The sequence below is a fragment of the Trachurus japonicus genome, chromosome 17 (assembly GCF_045865225.1).
Source record: "Trachurus japonicus isolate A0001 chromosome 17, Traja_1.0".
Taxonomy (NCBI): domain Eukaryota; kingdom Metazoa; phylum Chordata; class Actinopteri; order Carangiformes; family Carangidae; genus Trachurus; species Trachurus japonicus.
The window spans coordinates 27885301-27909274 of record NC_140923.1 but is presented as its reverse complement, the minus strand read 5'-3'; the positions used below and the strand labels follow the sequence as shown (position 1 = coordinate 27909274).

The 23974-nt window shown below is 41.1% G+C and overlaps 1 long non-coding RNA gene across 1 annotated transcript; it reads right to left on the bottom strand.

The window, feature by feature from the left end:
* Positions 1 to 5031: 5031 nt before the first annotated feature.
* LOC146970860 (uncharacterized) lies at positions 5032 to 9749 on the bottom strand. Its single transcript, XR_015038011.1, has 3 exons — positions 9636 to 9749; positions 8159 to 8263; positions 5032 to 5386 (listed from the first exon to the last, which is right to left on the bottom strand). It is a non-coding gene; the product is annotated as an uncharacterized LOC146970860 (long non-coding RNA).
* Between the last annotated feature and the right edge of the window lie 14225 nt (positions 9750 to 23974).

Here is a 23974-nt window from a genome sequence, read left to right as displayed (position 1 = left end):
TTTTAATATTTTTTTCATGCAAGAAAGTCACCGTTTAATCCGGAGTCTGTGGTCAGTTCATAACGTTTGTTAGGAACTTGCACCGATGTTTGTTCTGGGAGAAGTGCAGAGTCTGTGTGAGCCCCGACCGGGGACCAGGGCAGCGGCTGTCACAGCAGCAGCAGCCGCTCTACTGAGCTGATCTGCCGGGGCCGACCGTCCGTCCTCCCGTCGGAGAAAACGAGCCAAGTAACGTATCCGCATGCTTTTGGAGGTTTACCGCTGGCTTGTTAAATTATTTTGAAGAGATTAATGTTGGTCTCATTGATGAAATTTAACAACTGTGGCAGTGGCATTAGTTTGTTTGAATGAAAAGTGAGCAGGGCTGCTTCTGGGCTACGGACTGAAATCACCACAGTTACGTAAATAAATAAATGTTTTTCAATGAACCGATCAGTCTAATAATTTTTATTTTGTTAAGTCAACATGGTTACTGTACTTGGGAAAGATTATTACCACTTTATAACTTAAAATTGGTCGGTATTTCGTCAACGTAGCTCAGTAGTTTCTTGCTGTGCAGCCATAGAAACAGACGTGGTCCAGCGCCGCGGGAGGAATGTTTGGAACTATTGAGGGCTCCATGACCCGGAAGTCGGCCCGCCATTTTTTACAACGGAGTCCTATGGGAGTGTCGCCACTCTGTTATATCTATCGCTCTGGGCTGAGTCAGCCATATTGAATTTTCCTTGATGCGGAGTAGCAGCCTTGAAGCAGCCTTGTCTTGGTAAGTAATATTAATGGTTTTATTTTGAATTGAATCTCAATAAATAGTCTAATTATCGTACTGGGAATGCATTTGTACAATGTGCACCGTGAATATTTGTCGTTAGCAGTCTTCCTTCTCCGGAGGAGGGTCTGGGGAGCGAGACTAGCATACCGCATTTTTAGCATTCCCTCGTCTAAAAGTCAATACGTTTTTTGAATGGGAAAATGTGTAAAATACAACAATGCATGTTTTAGCGGGACATGGATGGTTGAGTAAGAAAGTTATCCTTGCTTTCCGGTTGGTGTCGGTCGTTATTTTCGCTCGCCGCCGGTTATACACGTGCTTGTGAATACATGAAGAGGGTGTGTGTACGTGTGTGGGGCAGGTGGAGACCCAGAGCGGTTGATACAAAGGAGCGGCAGAGCTTTTGATCTCGCCGCTCCCGCGGCCACATGTTTCATGTAGCTCCCAACTAGGCTGCCATGTTATTCTATGGGACCAGGGTACCCGCGGGGTCTTAAAAACTTGAAAAAGTCTTAAATTTGATAACTATAAATTAAGGCCTTGAAAAGGTCTTAAATTTAGTTTACAAGTCTTAAATTTCATTCTCAAAGGTTTAGGGGTGTAACGGTACATGTATTTGTATTGAACCGATTCGGTACGGGGCGTTCGGTTCAGCACAGCGCTGTGAACGAGTGAGTTTCGGTACAGAAGTTGTGTGTGTTTACAGTCCGCCTGCAGCTACACGTGCAGCCCGTTTACGTCGTGGCTATCGCTAATGCTACCGCTAGCGAGAAAACAGAGGCTTGAAGACCCTCCTGCTTGTGGGAGGAGTGGAGGTGGAGGTGGGGGCTGTGGCTCCTATCTCCTCTCTGTCTGTCTGCATGCCTGTCCCTCTGTCCGTCCGTCCCTCCGTCTGTCTGTCTGTCTCTCTCTGTGTCTGTGTTGCGCACAAGCTCCAGCAGCTGTGGATCTGCTGCAGATGCGCCCAGAGCAGGCGCACGTCGCTGCTGTGTTGACACTACGCACTGTGCCGTCGTGATGACCCGCGTTATTCATTCATTTATTTATTTATTTATTTATTTGCGGCCGAACGGTTGCATCGTCAGGCAGCCGTTGTGGCATTTGCCCACATTGCCCTATGGTCAGTCCGTCACTGGCTCGAACTGTTAGTGCTGCACTTTACATGTAAGAAAAAAAAAAAATCATTGTAAGGCTGTATGTTTTGTTATTTTGAGAATAATTTGAACTTATTAGGCAGCACTTTACAACAGTAGCCTTTTATATTTTTTTCATATTTTGTATAATGGCTTGGTTTAGTTTAATAAGTTTATTTGTATCAGGGACAGAATGTACCTACAACATAGCATTAGTAGGTGAGTAAAATAATTACATTTGACTAAAACATGTAAATTTGGTTTAGAAAAATTCCTAATAAACAACAAGCAAATTTATGTTTTGCATTTTGTTCTCTTACCGAAAATGAACCGAACCGAGACCTCAAAACCGAGGTACGTACCGAACCGTGATTTATGTGTATCGTTACACCCCTACAAAGGTCTTATTTTTTTATCTATCTGCATGATACATCGCAACAACATAACTGTATCTACTTGCAAAAAATCATGGAATGCTGCGTTGGCAAACGTAAAATGACTGTTGCGAGGTTGGTCTTAAATTTCATTAGATGTGGTCTTAAAAAGGTCTTAAAAAGTCTTAAATTTGAGTTGCAAAATTCTGGGGGTACCCTGGGGACAGACAGTAATGAGCTTGCTTTTGGATGGTAAAATAAACCGTACAAACCCACATAGTTTCAAACAACGTTCAAAACACACACAGTCAGTATCACAACTCAGCAGAAAGCCCACTAGCTTAATGCTAATGTGCGCGACCGAGCACCAGGGCAGCAGCTGACAGAGCTGCAGCAGCCGCTCTACGGACCTCATCTGCCGGCGGCAGTCGCTCGTCCTCCCGCGGTAGACAACGAGCACAGTAACGTATCCGCACGCTATCAGACGTTTACCCCTGGCTGGTTAAACTCTTTTTAGGAGATTAATGTTGGTCTCATTGATTAAATTTAAAAACTGTGGCAGTGGCATTAGTTTGTTTGAATGAAAAAATGAGCAGGACTGCCTCTGGGCTACTTAGCCTACTGAAATCACCACCTTTACATAAATAAATGTTTTTTAAGGAACCAATCAGTCTTATACATTTTATTTTGTTAAATCAGCATGGTTACTGTACATGTGCAAGGGCTCCATGACCCGGAAGTCGGCCCGCCATTTGTGAGAGGCTTGGCGTCGCAATATCGTTCTGTTCAGACATGAAACTACTCCAGTTAGCTCAGTCATATATATTCATGGACCGTTTGAGTCATGAGTTATTAAAGTTAACAGCTAACTGTTAGCCCAGCTATTGTATGATAACCAAGACTAATTACAAAAATGTGCACATATAAATGGTAATGTTTGTCCAGTCTTTGGTTTTATAAACTTACCAAAATTAGATTAGTCCAAATGGCAGTATAGTGACATGAGAAATTTGTCTTTGTCATTATTTATAATTTAAAAATGTTTTTGAACATTAATAAATCATCTGTGCTCATTTTGTGTGCAGATTTCGGACTAGGCCTACAACCATCAGAGCGCAACCATCAGAGTGCCATCACAAACTAGTACCAGAGTACCAATAGGTGAGTTAAATGGTGTATTAACTGGTTTAAAAAAAATAAAAATCAAATTCACACACACAGAAGCACAAGCAAAACTCATACGGTCCTAGTTTAACATGATGTATTTTAAAAATAATTTTTGTGCTCATTTTGTGTACAGATATCAGACTGCAACCATCCGAGTGCCATCAGACAAGTAGCAGCAGGTAAGTTATGCAAATTGTGTACTAATTTGATTTGGAAAAAAATACACACACACGCACGAGCACAAGCATGACAGCAGAGGCGGTAAAAGCAAAACTCATACAGTCCTAATTTATCACAATGTATAGTAAAAATAATCTTTGTGCTCATTTTGTGTACAGATATCAGATTATTGGCTCATTTGTCATTATTTATAATTTTAAAAATGTTTTTGAACATTAATAAATCATCTGTGCTCATTTTGTGTACAGATTTCGGACTACAACCATCAGAGCGCAACCATCAGACCCTTACGAAAGAAAAATATATTTACCAATATATTACTTGCAATATATTGTAATATATTGTAATATATTATTCTTCCATTACATTTTCCAATATATTATATATTGTAAATATATGGAAAAATATATTGATGACACATATATTATACAATATATTATATATTGCAATATATGGAAAAATATATTGATGACACATATATTATACAACATATTATATATTGATGTAATATATTGTAATATATTGCAATATATTGCAAAATATACAAAAAACTGCCCCTTTCAATATATTGAAATATATTAAACCTGAATATATAATATATGGGTTTATATATCCCAAAATATATGCAATTTTATATTTATAAATATCCACCATAATGTATTCAGATTTATATGATAAAATGTATTGATAATATATGAAAAGATATAGTGTCACATGTATGTTCAATATATGGTAGAATATATTTTAAATATATGTAAAATTATACATGAAATATATGTATGGCTATGTGTTCAATATATTGTGGAATATATTTAATATATGGAAAATTATATGGAAACAAAAACATGACATATGTGTTCAATATATTGTGGATGAATACTTAAATATGCAAACTGCAATATGTGCACAAACCTTTATACCACATATTAACACAGACTGGGTAATTTATCAAAAGCAACCTTTATTTTCTTTTAATCAGGCACAGATACTGAACCCAGTTTGAGGTAGGGAGCTATACAGGCCTATTAAAACCCCAACCAGGGTTCCTACAGCTTAAGCCAAGTTAAATTTAAGACTTTTTTTAAAACCACTTGAAATTTAAGACCAACTTCATAATAAACACAAATGCAGAAAAAAAAGAAACACCTCACATCAATTACATAGGGTTAGGGACAATTTTACCCACTTTCCTATGTGATCCAAGGTAAAGTGACTGCTACATGAACATTGGATTGTGTCTCTTTCCAGCTGTCCTTTCAAAATAAATGTCTCTTTCCAGCTGTCCTTTCAAAATAAATGCATAAAAAGTCTGAAAAAAAAAAAAAAAACCCACCACTGACTCGGAATCTGGTGGCTGTGAGAAATTTAGCGTTGACGGCCACCATAAAATACCACTTACCAAGTGTTAACATTTTTAAGACTTTTGAAAAATTGATTGAAGACATTTTAATGCCAATTAAGGCCTTGTTTTTAGATTAATGAATTCAATGCCTTTTAAGACTTTTTAAGGATCCGTAAGAACCCTGCCAACAGGCCTGGCATATGGTCAGACAAAGGAAATGTGACTGACTCTACATTTCTGAACAGTGCAACATTTTTAAAGAATGCCATTGAACAGACAATACATATACTTTTGGAACTGTGGAAAAGAAATAAATAGCCAAAAGAAAATTGATGTAGCAGATAAAGCAGATGTATGTATGTAGCAGATGAAGAGATGTCCACCCTCCAATTGGTAGTAATCAGCTGGCTCCTTGGTGCATCTAGGGAAAAAGAGAGAGAAAAAAAGAGATTTTTTAAATATTATTTAAATTATCTGTATAAAATGCTCTGACGTCCTTTGCTTCATTCTAATGTTCAACCTAACATCAAACATCAGATCATTCACAGGGGGTTTGGAGGGGGGTGTCAAAGAGTCAATCGATTAGTACTCCGCGATTATCAAATACTTTCGCTTGAAATGCCCATCCCTACTGGAGTCCAGACTCCACACCAGTAAAAACAAGATAATAGACCACTAGTTTAATGTTAGTATTCAGTCGGTATTCAGCTGTATAGTCAATGATTTCCCTCAACTCTATCACTCAGTCAGCCAGCATCTAGTCTGGGGCCGTTGACCCGCTGTTTTGGTAGGAAACGGATCCAGGGCGAGAGAGACAGACCTTTCCTTCAAAATAAAAGCACCAAGCTAATAAAATGCGGTAAAACTCTTTAATTTAAGGAATATAATTTACAAGAAAGTCCCCGAGCCATTAAATTGACATTTTGCTTTTATTGTATTACAAGTTAATGTTTATTCATGGTACCCCCAGAATTTTGCAACTCAAATTTAAGACTTTTTAAGACCTTTTTAAGACCACATCTAATGAAATTTAAGACCAACCTCGCAACAGTCATTTTACGTTTGCCAACGCAGCATTCCATGATTTTTTGCAAGTAGATACAGTTATGTTGTTGCGATGTATCATGCAGATAGATAAAAAATAAGACCTTTGTAGGGGTGTAACGATACACATAAATCACGGTTCGGTACGCACCTCAGTTTTGAGGTCTCGGTTCGGTTCATTTTCGGTAAGAGAACAAAATGCAAAACATAAATTTGCTTGTTGTTTATTAGGAATTTTTCTAAACCAAATTTACATGTTTTAGTCAAATGTAATTATTTTACTCACCTACTAATGCTATGTTGTAGGTACATTCTGTCCCTGATACAAATAAACTTATTAAACTAAACCAAGCCATTATACAAAATATGAAAAAAATATAAAAGGCTACTGTTGTAAAGTGCTGCCTAATAAGTTCAATAAATTATTCTCAAAATAACAAAACATACAGCCTTACAATGATTTTTTTTTTTTTTTTACATGTAAAGTGCAGCACTAACAGTTCGAGCCAGTGACTGACTGACCATAGGGCAATGTGGGCAAATGCCACAACGGCTGCCTGACGATGCAACCGTTCGGCCGCAAATAAATAAATAAATGAATGAATAACGCGGGTCATCACGAGGCACAGTGCGTAGTGTCAACACAGCAGCGACGTGCGCCTGCTCTGGGCGCATCTGCAGCAGATCCACATGTACTGGAGCTTGTGCGCAACACAGACACAGAGAGAGAGACAGACAGACAGACAGACGGACAGGCAGACAGACAGAGAGGAGATAGGAGCCACAGCCCCCCCACCTCCACCTCCACCTCCATTCCTCCCAAAAGCAGGAGGGTCTTCAAGCCTCTGTTTTCTCGCTAGCGGTAGCATTAGCGATAGCCACGACGTAAACGGGCTGCACGTGTAGCTGCAGGCGGACTGTAAACACACACAACTTCTGTACCGAAACTCACTCGTTCACAGCGCTGTGCCGAACCGAACGCCCCGTACCGAATCGGTTCAATACAAATACATGTACCGTTACACCCCTAGACCTTTGAGAATGAAATTTAAGACTTGTAAACTAAATTTAAGACCTTTTCAAGGCCTTAATTTATAGTTATCAAATTTAAGACTTTTTCAAGTTTTTAAGACCCCGCGGGTACCCTGTTATTTTATAAGTTTTATGTTGGTGAATACTTTTATTTTGGTGAATTTGGTGATTTCGGTATCAGCTACAGACAGGAACCAGAATGCAGACTAATTGGGAGGTAACTGACACCAGGCTCTTCGCTTGTCTGAAGAGCCTGGTGATGCGAGGCTAGCCAGCATCAGTCCTGTGGAAATTTCAATTACTTCTGTATGGGATGGTGCTATACATTTAAAGCGATAGTTCACCCAAGATTGAAATTTCACTCATTATCTACTCACCCTCATGTGGACTAAGGGCTGGGAGAAGTTTCAGAGTCCTCCGTGGCTTCTCTGAGTTACAGGGGGTCTCGGCGTAGCAGTGCATGTCAATATAACGGTTGCAAATGGATACCAACTGTCTTGGTAACAATAAGACACACCAAAAAACACCCAAATACCTCCATGCTGCTCGTATGTAATGTCCGTCTTGTATTGAAGCCCCGAATTGAATAAGTCAATTTTTCAAGCTTGTTTTGTAGCGGAAGCTTCTCAAAGCTCCTCTTCCCGGTTCGTCATATTTGGACGAACTGGGAAGAGAACAGACCCTGGTTCGTCCAAATATGACGAACCGGGAAGAAGAGCTTCGAGAAGCTCGAAAAATTGACTTATTTCATTGTTTTTGGGACAATTTCGCATTTCGGGGCTTCAATACAAGACGAACATTACATACGAGCAGCATGGAGGTATTTGGATGTTTTTTGGTGTGTCTTTTTGTTATGAAGACAGTTGGTATCCATTTGCAACCGTTATATGGACATGCACTGCTACGTCGAGACCCCCTGTAAGAGAGAAGCCACTGAGGACTCTGAAACTCCTCCCAGCCCTTAGTCGACATGAGGGTGAGTAGATAATGAGTGCAATTTCAATTTTGGGTGAACTATCACTTTAAAAACTTGAACTGAAATTAATCTGAACTAGGTTTAATGAAAAAATTTAAGAAGCAAAATGCATTTGCCATAATTCTTGGTCTGTTTGCCTACCTGTTTGCATGTTGAAGTCTGTACCCCATCATCTTTTGCTCTATTGTCACTTCGGGTTCTCCAGCACGATGATCTCATGGGTAGAGCACTGCTGTGGGTCCTTGGCTGTGTAAAATACAGATTGACATAACAAAGAGTATTCAGTCAATTAGAAACAGAGTAAAACATTAATTAATCAAGGACAAAAATATCTTTAGCTGTGTCACAGTATTAAGGATAGAATGATTTTTTTTTTTTATTTATTTTGCGGCTGATCCTGATTATTATTACTCAAATAACACTATATTTAGAACTAATATCCTAATGAAAATTACTGCCACATATCTTTGACTTTAAAGTTTCTATTATTTTGTCCAACCTATGAAGGGTGAATTGAACTTATTACACCTGTGTGTATAAACTGGATTCACTAATGAGGGCTTATTTGCAGGCTATATCATTTTCAGCTGGATGACTAATACTTCATCAACCGAGTATACACTAATATCAGTGATACTTTACTTTTATTAACAGGAGTGAGTATTAGTAACCATGCTAAGAGGCCACAGTCAGTGTAGTGTCTCATCTCCAGTAGTTTCTGTTATAGCAGAGTTCATGTTGTTTTCTTCTGCAGCAGAGTGCGTTTTCTAAAGCAGTGGTTCTCACACACACACACGCGCGCCGCGAGTAGCCGCGAAGCAGCGAGAAGCGGAGCCCTTTGATGTTAACGACTGTGTCACACCGGAGCCACGTCGCTCCGGTTCACAGCAGCAGCGGCGCGGCGCGCGAGCCGCGAGCTACGGCCGCGAGCGAGCCTGTCAAGCCGGGCAGGAAGTCGCACAAAGAAACAGCGGAAGAATCCGGTTAATTTTCAAAATAAAACACATTCCGAAGCCGGTTTACCCCCCCCCCCCCCCCCCCCCCGTTTGGGAACCACTGTTCTAAAGGAACTTTCACTTATGTTTACACAGTGTTCAAAACAGTGTCTTAAATAACTCAATAAACAGCCCATGAAAAAAATATTTTTTCCAGCAGATATCTTTGTTACAACATGACTGAGCTAATTGGAGTAGTTTCATGTTGTGTCCGACAACGGGAGGGTTTTAACAGCTGACGTCCTGGTGTTAGCTTAGCTGCTGCTGTTAGCTGTCAGCAGCAGCTAAGCTAACGGCTACGATAGCCATGACTAGTTGCAGAGGCGTGCACACAGAAGTGGTGGTGTTTGTTCGGTAATTCGTTTTGTAGATTTAACAAACATCAGATTAGTCAGGGCGGTTTTGGCAGCCCGGAGCCTCCACATTTGGTGCCTACACCGGTGGCTAATGCTACCAGTTAGCCGCTAACGCTACCAGTTAGCCGCTCGCTAGAATGCTACTACGGGGTTGAAAGCCGGATAGCTCATGTGCTAATGGCGATTAGCTTTTCTCTCTTTTCTTTCTAACCCTTTTCTCTGTAACACGTTAATGAAGCCCTGTACCGGCTGAAACACCCTCCTCACCGTTGGTTAGAACAAGGAGAATAAGAAAAAAAAACCCTCCATGGTGACATGTCGAGACATGTCCAGGACTTCACATCCGTTAACGTTACACAGCCCCCCTCCCTCTCACCAGAGCCTGCCTGTTTGAATCCCTGACACCAACAACGCCACAATAATAACAGAGAAATATCTTACCTGGTATTTTTTGCAGGATTTAAATTCACTCAAGCTCTCGCTAGGACCAGGTTCCAGCCGACTGTTTGTCCATTTATCCGTATCGTAAAAATAATCCACATGACTGGTCATTCTTGAACGACTGAAGTGCGTCGCGGCGGTTCCCGTTTCACAGCAGCAGTAACGGTTATTTTCAAATTTGGCGCCGGAAAGGCGCGCACAGCTGTCATTGGCCAAGAGCCATTATGTCAGTCAGATCAACCAATCATGTTCAAATGCTCACGATGAGACAGCCAATGGATTTTGTTTCATTGTGGTAACATTTTATTTTTATTTGATCAGAGGACACAGAGGAGGAGAACTATGCAGGATATTTACTTTAATTGAATTTTTACCTTCAGCTTCGGACTAATTGTGATGTTAGATAAATTACTTAACTTGTTACAGGGGGGGGGGGGGGGGGGGGTGGAGGGGGGGGGGGGGGGGGGGGGGGGGGGGGGGGGGCGGGGGGGGGGTTAAATATACACATATACTATACTATATACTATATTTTTTAAATGTTTTACACGCACATATATATATATATATGTGTGTGTGTGTGTGTGTGTGTGTGTGTGTGTGTATGTTGTATAAAATATAAACATTTAAAAAATATAGTGCCTTTTTGGCCTTGATCTCAATATATTTTTCAATATATACACATATATGATCCATGCATATATATGAAAATATATAAAACATTAAAAAAATATAGTGCCTTTTTGGCCTTGATTTCAATATATTTTTCAATATATACACATATATGATCCATGCATATATATATAAATATATAAAATATTTAAAAATATAGTGCCTTTTTGGTCTTTATTTCAATATATTTCTCAATATATACACATATATGATCCATGCATATATTGCAATATATTGGAAAATATAAAAATTAAATCCCATATATGGGAATATATTGCCTAATATATCACATGATATTTTCTAATATATTGCAATATATTTTTCTTTCGTAAGGGGAGTGCCATCACAAACTAGTACCAGAGTACCAATAGGTGAGTTAAATGGTGTATTAACTGGATTAAAAAAAAAAAAAATCAAATTCACACACACAGAAGCACAAGCAAAACTCATACGGTCCTAGTTTAACATGATGTATTTTAAAAATAATTTTTGTGCTCATTTTGTGTACAGATATCAGATTATTGGCTCATTTGTCATTATTTATAATTTAAAAAATGTTTTTGAACATTTTTTAATCATCTGTGCTCATTCTGTGTACAGATTTCGGACTACAACCATCAGAGCGCAACCATCAGAGTGCCATCACAAACTAGTACCAGAGTACCAATAGGTGAGTTAAATGGTGTATTAACTGGATTAAAAAAAAAAAAAAAAAATCAAATTCACACACACAGAAGCACAAGCAAAACTCATACGGTCCTAATTTAAAGCAGATATCAGTGGAATGTTTTTGTTAATATAAGTCCTAAATAGTCCTATTTTCCGTCAGCAATCACTTACATGAAGTATTTCAGCCTAAACACGAGTCTCTCCGTCACTCTGCTCTGCTGTAACCCGAGGAGAAAATTTTCCTTGTGGGATACAAGTGTTATCCAATGAGGGGAGAGAACGGCATGAAGGGCTGTGTGTGCAGCCAAGGGATGCGCGTGAATGTGGTGACGTAGCACGAGGACCAATTGATGCCTGACAAGGGCGGGGGCTGCTAACTCATGGTGCGTTCAAGGAAACTCGTACTTTGTGTTTTTCCTTCCTGTGAAGTCATACCAGTTCGATCTGGTACGAGTTCACGGGTCGGAAGTTACGAGTGGCCGTTATAGGGAACTTTCACAGACAACAGGACGGTAAAAACACGAGCTACGGGTTACCTGGAACGCTACCAAGTCGTAGTTGTGACTTGAAGCTGTAACTTACGGTTTCAAAAGCCTGCCTTGAACACAGCATTAGCCGAAACGGCCGTGCCGCTGTTATCTGCTTTAACATGATGTATTTTAAAAATAATTTTTGTGCTCATTTTGTGTACAGATATCAGACTGCAACCATCAGAGTGCCATCAGACAAGTAGCAGCAGGTAAGTTATGCAAATTGTGTACTAATTTGATTTGGAAAAAAATACACACACGCACGAGCACATGCATGACAGCAGAGGCGGTAAAAGCAAAACTCATACAGTCCTAATTTATCACAATGTATAGTAAAAATAATCTTTGTGCTCATTTTGTGTACAGATATCAGATTATTGGCTCATTTGTCATTATTTATAATTTAAAAAATGTTTTTGAACATTAACCCTCTGGTACCATTCGGGACATTTTTGTCCACTAGGGGCATCTTTCACTTGTTTTTTAGCGATAACATTCACTGTATGACTTGAAATGGCATGATTATTGGCCAATCTTTTTTTGTGTATTGTTCCAATTTTGTAACGTTCCAATTTTTGTAAGGTCTATAGTTTAGCCTATGCAAAAAACGCATACACTTATACCATTCGGGACAAAAATGTCCACTATAAACAACTGCTCTAAAAATGTATCAGATGATGATTTTTTTCTGATTTTTTTTCACAGATTGTTCAGTCAACTTCTCTACTTTACAAAAATACTAAATACTCTACTTTTTTATGTTTTTAAAATATTTTTTATAGTGATTTAATGAAGCATGCGCTGGATTTTTGAAAAAAATGACAGAAAACTGCAGATTTGCAATATGAAAAATGATCAGAGGTGAATGATATTTTACGTGGTATCAGACCCTTGGATATGTCAAAGATTAGTAGCAAAACTGATTTTGATGAATTATTAGTATTTTTGTAGGTTCAGTTTTTCCAAAAAAAATCACACTTGTACCATTTGCGGACATTTTTGTCCCATAGACTGCCATTATAACGACATATTTTGATTGCAGGGCTATAACAATAAAAAAACATGCATTCTGCAATCTTAGTGACTTCTCCTTTTCAGAAGAGGTAAAATTTGAAGATTTTATTGTCCATCACCAGATGGCGCCATTTACCTAGCAACCAGGCCCAAGGAAACAGAGTATATTTCTAGGCTTTTTCAATGGGATTTTACATAGAGATATGGATTTGTTCAGTATTGTGTGTGTATGTGCATGCATAAACACACACACACACAGACGTGTGTGTGTGTGTGTTTGTTTGGACACACACACACAACAAATCCATATCTCTATGTAAAATCCCATTGAAAAACCTAGAAATATATACTCTGTTTCCATAGGCCTGGTTGCTAGGTAAATGGTGCCATCTGGTGATGGACAATAAAATCTTCAAATTTGACCTCTTCTGAAGAGAAGTCACTAAGATTGCAATTTTTTTTTTTTTTTTTTTTAACTTTTACAGCCCTGCGAATTACAGCCATGAAAAATGTGGTTTCAATTGAAGTCTATGGCCTCAAGGGGGTGCACTTTCCAAAAAAAACTGAACCTACAGAAAAACTAATAATGCATCAAAATCAGTTTTGCTACTAATCTTTGACATATCCAAGGGTCTGATACCACGTAAAAAATCAGTCACCTCCGATCATTTTTTATATTGAAAATCAGCAGTTTTCGATCATTTTTTTTCAAAAATCCAGCGCATGCTTCTATAAAAAGTATTTTAAAAACATAAAAAGTGCAGAATTTAGTATTTTTGGAAACAAAAGAACGATCTGTGAAAAAAAATCTGAAAAAAATCTTCATCTGATACATTTGTAGAGCAGTTGTTTTAGGTGGACATTTTTGTCCCCAATGGTATAGGTGTGATTCCTAGGGAATGGGACAATAGGGTTAATAAATCATCTGTGCTCATTTTATGTACAGATTTCGGACTACAACCATCAGAGCGCAACCATCAGAGTGCCATCACAAACTAGTACCAGAGTATCAATAGGTGAGTTAAATGGTGTATTAACTGGATTAAAAAAAAAAAAAATTCAAATTCACACACACAGAAGCACAAGCAATACTCATACAGTCCTAATTCAACATGATGTATTTTAAAAATCATTTTTGTGCTCATTTTGTGTACAGATGTCAGACTGCAACCATCAGAGTGTCATCAGACAGGCACCAACAAGTGAGTTGACTTAAAAAAAATCAAGGTGGCCAGCCCTATGTATGGAGTCACAGGTAAAGGAAAAAAAACATTTAATCAACATGACTTAACACTTCTTATACTACATTTGCAATTCTGTTCCTAATTAATCTTTGTACATTTCTGTGCAAATGTGTCCATATACAGGTGTTTGCAGAGTTCCACCGTATCAACAACATTAATCTGCGCAATCAGTTTTACAAGGAGCTGGACAGGCACACACCAAAAATGATCTCCTTGTTCAGAGAGAAGGCTGTCAAGACCGGCAAGATAGCAGAGGAACTCTGCAAGCTCATAAGGATTTATGACCTTCAGGTGAGGAGGAGAGGAGGGGGATGAAGGAGGGATAGGCAGAGGAGGAAGGTAGGAGGGAAAGGAGAGGATGGGGGGGTGGAGGGACAGAAGAAATGGAGGAACAAAGGAGGGATGGGGAGAGGAGGAAGGATGGAGGAAAGGAAAGAGAAGAAAGAGGGATGGGGAGAAAAGGAAGGGAGAAAGGAAGAATATAGGATAGGGGGAGAGAAAGAGAAGAAAGTGGGATTCGGTAGAGAAGGAAGGGAGGAGCAAAGGACAGAAATGAGAGGGGGGATCAAGGGGGATGGTGGAGAGACAGAAGGGAGGAAGGAATTGCTCTGCATTTGTGTAAAATTATTTAATGGATATTTATTTCTAGGATCGGGATATAAACATGAGACGGGCGCTAGTACTCCATGCACTTCCGGTGTACCTACGAGAGGATTCCTCCAGGTTCTTCAGGACCTGCAATGTAAGTGTACAGTGACCTCACTATCACTCACTGACCACTACTACCTTTGCCTAGTTATTCAGTCATCTTAAACATAGTATGATATCACTCAAATAACTCTAGGAGAACCATGACCTTTTCATGAAGTTTATTAGAGTTGTTATTCTGCAAACAAAGATGTAGAAATTACATGAAAGAAAAGTTAAGTATTAAGCATTCAAAAGTATGCCAATAGGTAACTCATTTTTGTATTTGTTTTTTGTAGTCAGCAGATGGTCCAGACCTCAGAGACACTCCAGTGGCTCTCCTGACAGTCGCCTTAGATGAAAGCACTGAGACGGCCCTCTTCAGCCCTGACCACTCACAATTCTTGTGAGTGGTCCCACAAATCTGGCTGATGCATTCCTCCTGCTCTTGGGGTACATCTACATGTTCGACTTACAGTACCCAAAGGATCTTGATCTAACATTCACATTCATACAGAAACTTGTGATGTGTCTTGACGACAACAAACCACTGAAAGGGCGTCTACTGACGCTGAAGAATGATTTGTTCAATGAGTGAATCACTCATAATGGTTTATTTGTTGAGCTGGGTATTAAGGAAGTTTTTTTTTTTCTTTCTTCCTCTTTCTACGTTCAAACTCAGATTTAATACATTGTATTATATGTTGACTGTTCATACCACTGAATAACTCTGACATTCAATTTATGCACTATGGAAGGAAGGAGGTAGAATGGGGGTAAGGAGAGGGAGGAGGGGGATGGAGAAGGGAGAAATGAAGGCGGGATGGGGGGACTGAAGGGGAGGAAGAAAGGAGAGTAATGAAGGAAGGAAAGGAGCAGGGGAGGAGGAGGGCGAATGAAGGAGGGATAGAGGGAATGGTCTGGAGAAAGAAAAGAGAGGAAGGAAGGGGAAGAGGGATGGAGAAAGGAAGAAGGAAGGGTGAGAAATGGAGGAACAAAGGAGGGAAAGGACAAGTAAGGGAAAAACAAAGGAAAGATGTTGCCAATTGATGTACTGTATGGCCAGTTGAATTACTATTCTACCACAGGTTTCTACATAGTAGAAAGCCTAAATACTGATATTGAATGTAGCACTGTTTGCCTTTTTCTAACTTAAATTCAATTTATACACATTTTTGAATAAAAAGTTGTTAAATTGCACTGTGGTGTCGCTTTCATGTTTTCTTACATTATTAGCTGATTAGAATTGTGTAGTGTCCGGCATCATTATTTCAGTTTAGAATGAATTTTCAGTGTGTGCATGTCCCAGAGATTATTAGTTGAAGAATATTGAAAATTTTGAGTCTATTTCCCACATTTTTTGAGTGTGAGTATATTGAAAATTTTGAGTTCTATACTCCTCAATTATAAGTTGTAGAATATCAATATTTATAAGATAACATTGAAATTTTTTAAGGCAACTTTAATTGTAATTTTTATTTTGTGAAAACTTAAAACATTTAAAAACATCACTTAAATATTCTTGTGTAATCTGTTACAAAATAATTTTTGAGTTAACTGAGCTTATTAAGTTTTACAGTGTAGTTTATAGAATGAAACACAAACGACCATTTTACTCGAACACACACCTATTGTTTCCCATACGTAGACCAATGTGGTGCAGCGCCACAGAATCAAGACCAAGCCACAAATTCACACAGCTTTTTTTTTTTTTTTCTTCCCTCAACGCAATATCGTTTCGTTAATTAATCTCCGCATAGCGCTCTTTCTCTGTTCACTCACTCACAGAGAGAGAGAGAGAGAAGCGCACATGCATACTAGTGGTGGTAAAAACGAAACTTGTCAACCAACTTGCATTAATTAACGAGTCTGTGGCTGCCCGTCTCTCTCTAGCGCGCTGGTGCACACACACAAACGCAGGCACTTTAACAGGTCGCGCTGTAACGGCTCAAATTACAATGTGGCGACTTCACGCTGCCGCCGCTCTGGACTGCACAGTACAACCCAATCAAGTGCTCTCGCGCTTGTGGGTGTTTTCTTCTTCTACTTCTACTTTGTTTCTCTTCTCAATTAAAGGCTCTCGTAATCTATACTCCCGATCACTTGCCACTTGCCCTCAAAAATAATATTTTCTCATCGGATCTGCATGATTCACGTAGGTCATCTATTTTGGTTTCAAAAAAGGTGAGTGATTTTCATGCCTGAGAGGAGTAAAGCAATATATTAAGCGGGAATATATATATTTAAGCATCAAAGATGTTCAATCAAACCCACACAGTTTGAAACAACGTTCAAAACACACACAGCCAGTATCACAACTAAACATAAAGCCTGCTAGCTTAATGCTAACGTATAATGCAAAACCTCATAGACGGGCTAACAGAAATTAGCATCGATATCGCCATTTCGCGGCAACCGAGCCATAGCAGTAAAGCTGCCGAAACCTGGCTTTAGCGCTGTCAACACGTCACAGTTTTAATATTTTTTTCATGCAAGAAAGTCACCGTTTAATCCAGAGTCTGTGGTCAGTTCATAACGTTTGCTAGGAACTTGCACCGATGTTTGTTCTGGGAGAAGTGCAGAGTCTGTGTGAGCCCCGACCAGGGACCATGGGGGGGGCAACCGCCATTCCGACATGCCGCCATTCCGACATTGGGCCCTAATTGTCGGAATGGCAACACTTTACCCTTTAATAAATGTGACCGGCCGTTACTTGTGTATGACAACGCCACTCTCTTTAAAGGGGAGAGACCCTGGACTACACACGCAGTGTGACTAATTTACAGCAAACACTCCCCACTCAGGTTAATACCTAATAAGGACAAGCAGAGGCTCTTGAAGTTATACAAAAATAAAGTTTATTTTAACAATATCCCCTAAACAATAAAAGCAATACGTTTGTATTTGATAATGCTGATAGCTGATACCTAGAGTTGGACACACACATAACCAGGTGAATAATACCGTTATGTATTTAAAGGTTCGAAGGCACTGCACACTTCAAAGACACTGCACACTTAAAGGTTCAAAGGCACTGCACACTTAAACAGCTCAAAAGCACTGTATACTTAAAGGTTCGAAGGCACTGCACACTTCAATGAGCAAACATTAAATTCTACGACAACATGGAATGGTGGATGATCACAACTATCAAGATATAAGCATAACAAAACCAAAACAAAAATGGAGACACTAATTATAGGGATCTCTGGGAGGAGAGAACAGTGGCTGCCCTGCCGACCTGTGTCGCCAGTTCAGCCTGCTTTGAGCTAAGCTGTAGCGCATCCAGGTAATACAGTAGATAGACTGGGACAGCTAATGCTGCTTGTCATAAAGTGCTGATGATTATTATCTTAAACTGCTACGAGGTAAGGCCTACAGGTACGAGGTACAATGCAGTTTAACCCTCATGGCACCAACAGACACACTTAAACTGCTACGTGGTAAGGCCTACAGGTACGAGGTACAATGCCGTTTAAAGGCGGGCTTACACTGCACGATTTTGCCACGATTTTGTCGTCCCAGACGAGTCGCAGCCTAATTTGCATAATCTTAGAGGGATCGCGGGGTCGTGAGCATAATCGGGACGTATGGTTAGTGAGGCTCTGCGTCACGTCCCGACGTCCTAAAGACGAGTCGCCGACCTCCCGATTAATTTCTGACATGCCAGAAAATTTCTCGTCGTGACGGACAATGTATGGGGTCCTACGTCACGATTCTGCACATACGACAAGTTTTTACCATGACAGATTGTTTTAGCACAGAGCACAGAGCCTTTATGAACCTGAATGTGATGCTGAACTTCGTCAGATGGAGTTAAAATGGGCAGACAGAGAGAGGAGGGACAGGGAAGTGAGAAGCTGAAGTTAGACCACAGCTGTGACAGACAGGGTGACCGGGTGATGATCAGTAATGCAGCGCAGTCCGTGGTGGAAGATCAGCCCGACAAATACACACAAACGTAGGCTACTATCAGACAATCAGCGATTGAGGACGATTTTTTTTTTTCTTGCCGTTACAGTATAAAATAGCGAGTCTACACACCAGCCACGTCCACTGTGCTCTGGCTCAGCTCAGCTGACCTGATCAGCTGAACTTTTAAAGTGCAGGCCAGAGAGAGAACTAGTGAGCCTCCTCTGACAGCTGCAGGTGAGCCGCAGGTGAACTACACGTCAGCTGGCTGGAGAGAGTAGCGCCGTCCTCTCTCTCTCTCTCTCTCTCTCTGCAGCACCGGCCTTGGAGGTGATGCACGCTGTCTGTCTGTGTGTTTGTCGGTCTGATCTTCCACCATGGACTCTGCTAGGAACCAACATCAGGAACCAATGTCAATTTGATGTTTACAATCGAGCAATTATAGAGCAGCACAAATCTCAGCGGTATCGCAGGGTAATCGTGGTGGGGAGCAATCGTAGAACGACGTGCAATTAGTGGGGGTCTGAGACTGATCTGAGACGTAGGACTGAAGAGGGACGCTCGTGCAGTTTGAGATGTGAACAGACGAATAGTCGTGCAGTGTAAGCCCGCCTTAAACCTCATGGCACCAACCGACACACTCTTTTCTTCTCAGACCTACGACGCCGGCAACAGGAGCGAGGGTGAGCTACGAGAAAAACGTGGACTTGCAAAGTCCCGCGAGATCCTAGTCTCATGTACTGTGAGGCTGCTGTTGCTAGGTTCCCCACCTGGTGACCAGGGGCCTCATTTATCATTGTGGATACACGTTTTTTTACACGCTCTTTGCCCCGTTTTGTGCGTACGCACTTTTCTCCGCCTAATTTGGGATCTATCAAACCAAAACCTGTCGGGAGAAAGTGCCGAAATTTACGACCAGTCCGACCATGGCGTACCGGCATTTACACGCTTTTTGAAGAACGGGAGGAATTGGCGACGCCGCTGCTGAGTCAGAGAACTGCAGTGTGCGAGGGAGAGAGGAGCGCGGACACTGTTTGAAGTAGCAAGTGGTGGTGATGATGACCCCCCCCCCCACCACCGCACACGTGTTGAGGTCGGCACTTTACATGAAAAGCACAGCGACTCAGATTTTTCCCCTGTGCATTTACACTAGTTTGCTCCTAAATACTGGCTTTATAAAACGAATTTCGTTTTCTTTTGATATCATATTGATATTTTTCCCTTGCATGTAGGCTACACCTCTTCCACAACCAGTCTGTCCAGTCTGGAAAATAATTTCTGCGACTGGACACACACAAGCAAGCAGCAAGCACAATAATGTCGGCGCAAATCAAAGCAAATGAGAAAACATGATCGATATTTTTTGTGTGAATAATATTTATTGTATTTAACAAAAATGGGTGCTGCCCAACATCATTTTAGGAAAAGTCACAGACTGGTGGACTTCAATGTTTTTTTGTTTTTTTTTAATATATAGCTATGCACAAATGAAAGTCAAAGTCTTCCAGTGAACGGAAGTTGGGGGTTAGTGGAAAGGGGTGCAAAGTAACTGGCAGTGGAAACCCTGCTTTAAATTATTATGACATAATCTAAAATAAGGGGCAGAATAAATATGATTCTTCTTCTTTCTGTTCTGTTTCATTTAGATTTGGGAGTTTTTTGTTGTTATTGTAGCCTTTCAATGCAAGATGATGTTTCTGACTGATATTGCCGTGTTACCGTGTATCTCGCTTTCAGAGAAATTCCGCTTCTTTCTCCGCTCTCCGTCCATCTGTTGTCACCGTCTTCCACTGACGTCATTCCACACGTTTCCAGAGTGCACATGGCTACTTAATATGCACGTAACTGATTTGCATTGACCACATATGGTTGTGTGGGGCTGTTTAGGGGGCTGGGTATGAGGCGTGTTCTCATCCACGCTTTTCTCAGGTCCGGTGTGATCTATCAAGGGAAATACCGTGCAGCCGTGTGTACGCGGAGTTTGATAGATCTGAAAAGAGTGTATATTTTTTGGTCGTACGCACATTTTGCCTTTCCGTCGTACTGAAAATTTGAGAGGACTTTTACACGCTCTTTGATAAATGAGGCCCCAGGGTGGGGTTGCACCAGTTTGGCGTATCTCTTTACTAAATCCAGGATTTAGTAATTACTAAACCACTACTAAACCCTTAGTAATTACTAGCTAGTTTGCAACTAGTTGTTTACTAATTTCGGTTGCACCAGACCAGTGTATGCATGCCCGTATATAGTAAATGCTTAAGTGGTTACTAGCAGGTTACTAGTCGCATTAAGTGACGACAACAACTTGGCTACCCAATCAGCGTGCGGAGCAGAATGTACACAGGAACAGCTGGGCGCTTTTATTTTGAAGTGTGCCCCGCATCGACACATGCCACCACATCCGGGAAGCCGGCAATGTTGTGGTATTTCTGCCTGCACGGGCAGCTGCATGTACTCGTTGAGCTGCTCACACTGGCGGCCGGCGCCACCCGACACACAGTACCGTTGTAGACTTGAATTGTGTCCCCAACCACATTCTGCATCGACCCCGTAGTGAAGTATCGCAGCGTAACAACGGAGGTAGAGCCCCGTTCGGACCCATGCTAAATTGCCGCAACTAACGTTAGCATGTCCGTGATCCGCATTATGTGGTCGCGTATTTAAACGGTACCGACAGTAAATATCCAAGTCATCATATCCACCACTTTATTTTCGTCACACCACAACGTCACACCACAACGGAAGTCGGTGTGTGTGGTGACTGTGTCTGCTCCCCCCTCCCACGATCCCCACTAACGTTAGCTGTCTCGGATGCTATCGAGTGCTAGCATGTCGTCTCAGCAGCCAGTTAAAATAAATAAATACAGTCCGAGTGAACCGCTGGAGCCACGGACTGATTACCGACCATCACTGACAACTAAAGCCTCGACCGGTAACAAGTATGAGGGGCGTTGTGCTGCGCTAGCTCGATGCTCCACTTCGGGGTCATTCCTATGTTCCCACAGCCCTATGTTCCCTCATTTCTAACTTTTGTTGTCACTGAAAATTAGGCCCTATGTTCCCTCAGCCCTTTGGTCCTACCATTGGTTGGGTTTAGGCAATGAAGAAAGGAGTTGGTTAAGTTTAGTAAAAAGACCAGGTAGAGGCTAGACAGGCCAGATAGGTAGAGTCCAGATAGGTAGAGAGAGTCCAGAGGGAACATAGGGCTGAGGGAACATAGGGCTGTGGGAACATAGGCACGCTCCCCTAACTTCGACTAGCGGTTAGCATCCGCCGCTAACAGCCGCTTCTCAGCTCACAACAAGCCTCTCGTACTCGGTACAATAAAACAATAGAGGCTCTCGTTATTAATGGTGACGGTGTCTATCGGTCCACGGCTCCAGTGCTTCATCCGGACTGTGTTTTTATTTTTTTTGGAGTGGACTGCTGCTGCTGCTGCTATCATGGACAGGAGGCTAACGCTTAGCCCCAAGGGAGGGGGCCCAGTTTGAATGTTTAGGTTAAAAAATGAAACGAACGGAGGAGGACTTCCGGATGCAGCGGAGAGCAGACGTGTATTCGTGAGCTCTCGGTGGTAGGCGCTAGCTTCTGCCTTTATCCTGATTTAACCTCTCATAACTTTGGATTTTATACAAGAGGCGAAGCCGTTAAGAACTTTTTTTGCATGGCAAACTACAATTTAAGAAATACCACTCAAACTCCACGGCACTTGCACGAGGCAACCGCAAGAAACATGGCGGACGGGGAAAAGGGAGAAATATCATTCAGCCAGCTTCTCGATGCTATCCAAGAAACCAAAGAGGATCTCACAAAACATATTGACAAAAAAATAGCCGGCATACAAACAACATTAACGAAAAATCCTCACTCTCTACACTGTCGGACCAGGTTGAGGAGATGGAAACACGAGTGAGTGCAAACGAAGACGACATAAAAGATGCACGCGACCGCGTCGGCAAAATGGAGAAACTAATAACACACCTCAAAGACAAAACTGACGACCTAGAAAACCGCAGCAGGAGATCCAACATTCGGATACTGAACGTGCCGGAAAAGGCAGAAGGTCGTGATGCGGTAGGATTCTTGGAAACGTTTATACCACAAATCCTGGGCAACGATAACTTCACTTCACCAGTCACTCTGGAAAGAGCGCACCGCATCGGGAAGAACTCGGACAGACCGCGGCCCCTCATCGCCAAGTTCCTGAAAGTCCTCCGGCTGGCCAGAAGTAAGGGAGAGATGACATACGAAAATAAAAAGATATCGTTCTACCCAGATTACAGCGCAGACCTACAGCGCAGGAGAGACGAGTTCCTTGAAGTGAAGCGGAGGCTGCGAGAGAAGGGGATGGAATACGCGCTGATCTACCCAGCCCAGCTTCGCATTAAACACCGGGGATCCGTCAAGTTTTTCTCCACTCCAGCCGAAGCACAACGCTTTATGAAAGAACTGCCAAGTGAGTAGGCTAGCAAGATGACAAAAGTGACTGCAACACAGTCCACAATAGACGCTGATGAGAAGGGATGTGATTCCCACTTCGAAATTGAGAGGGAAAAAGTGAAAATATGCACCTAAGCTGTGACATAGTAGCCTAACCCTGTTATCTTCAAATGTTCAGAATAACCAATCTGGGACCTGCATCTAATTATGCATGGTCAATTGTTCATTGTTCAGTTATGACTATGTCCAGATTTATAACACAGCAGACCCTACATGCAGGCGTATGAGCATTATGGGTCATATTTTGCATCCCAGTGGTAGAAGGGGGTCACATTCTACACCTAACGCCTTAAAGTTCAAAACTTTGCCATATACAAAATGTTATGAGTGCCCAATTTGAATTTTCAGCAGTTGCTGGAGCCACCACTGTTGTGTAAGTGAGTTACCTACCTAATGTGGTTTTGTTACAGGGGTTTTACTAGGCAGGTTTTTACGTTAATGTTTTGGGGTTATGTATGGTTTCTCACTAAAACTCTAACTTCTGCTTACACATATGTCCAGAATACTATTTGGTCCAGGTTGATTCTTATCACTACACTCATATTCATTGTTTCACCACCTCCAAACTCAGGGCAGGAATACAACCAGGCAGCCTTAAAGCTAACTACCATGACACTTGTTCTATTGAGACATTTATATGAAGTACCACCAACACTATGGGTCAATTAACATGTATATCGTGGAATATTAAAGGGATCAATTCACCAATTAAGAGGAAAAAAATGTTGACATATTTAAAGAGGCAGAAAGTAGATATCGCCTTTATTCAAGAAAGCCACCTCACTGACACAGAGCACTTGAAATTGCGCAGGGACTGGGTGGGTAATGTGTTCTACTCCTATTCCTCAAAAGCAAGAGGTGTCGCCCTGCTTATTAACAAACACCTGAACTTTAAATTAAATTCAGTTGAAAAGGATAAAAATGGTAGATTTTTGCTTGT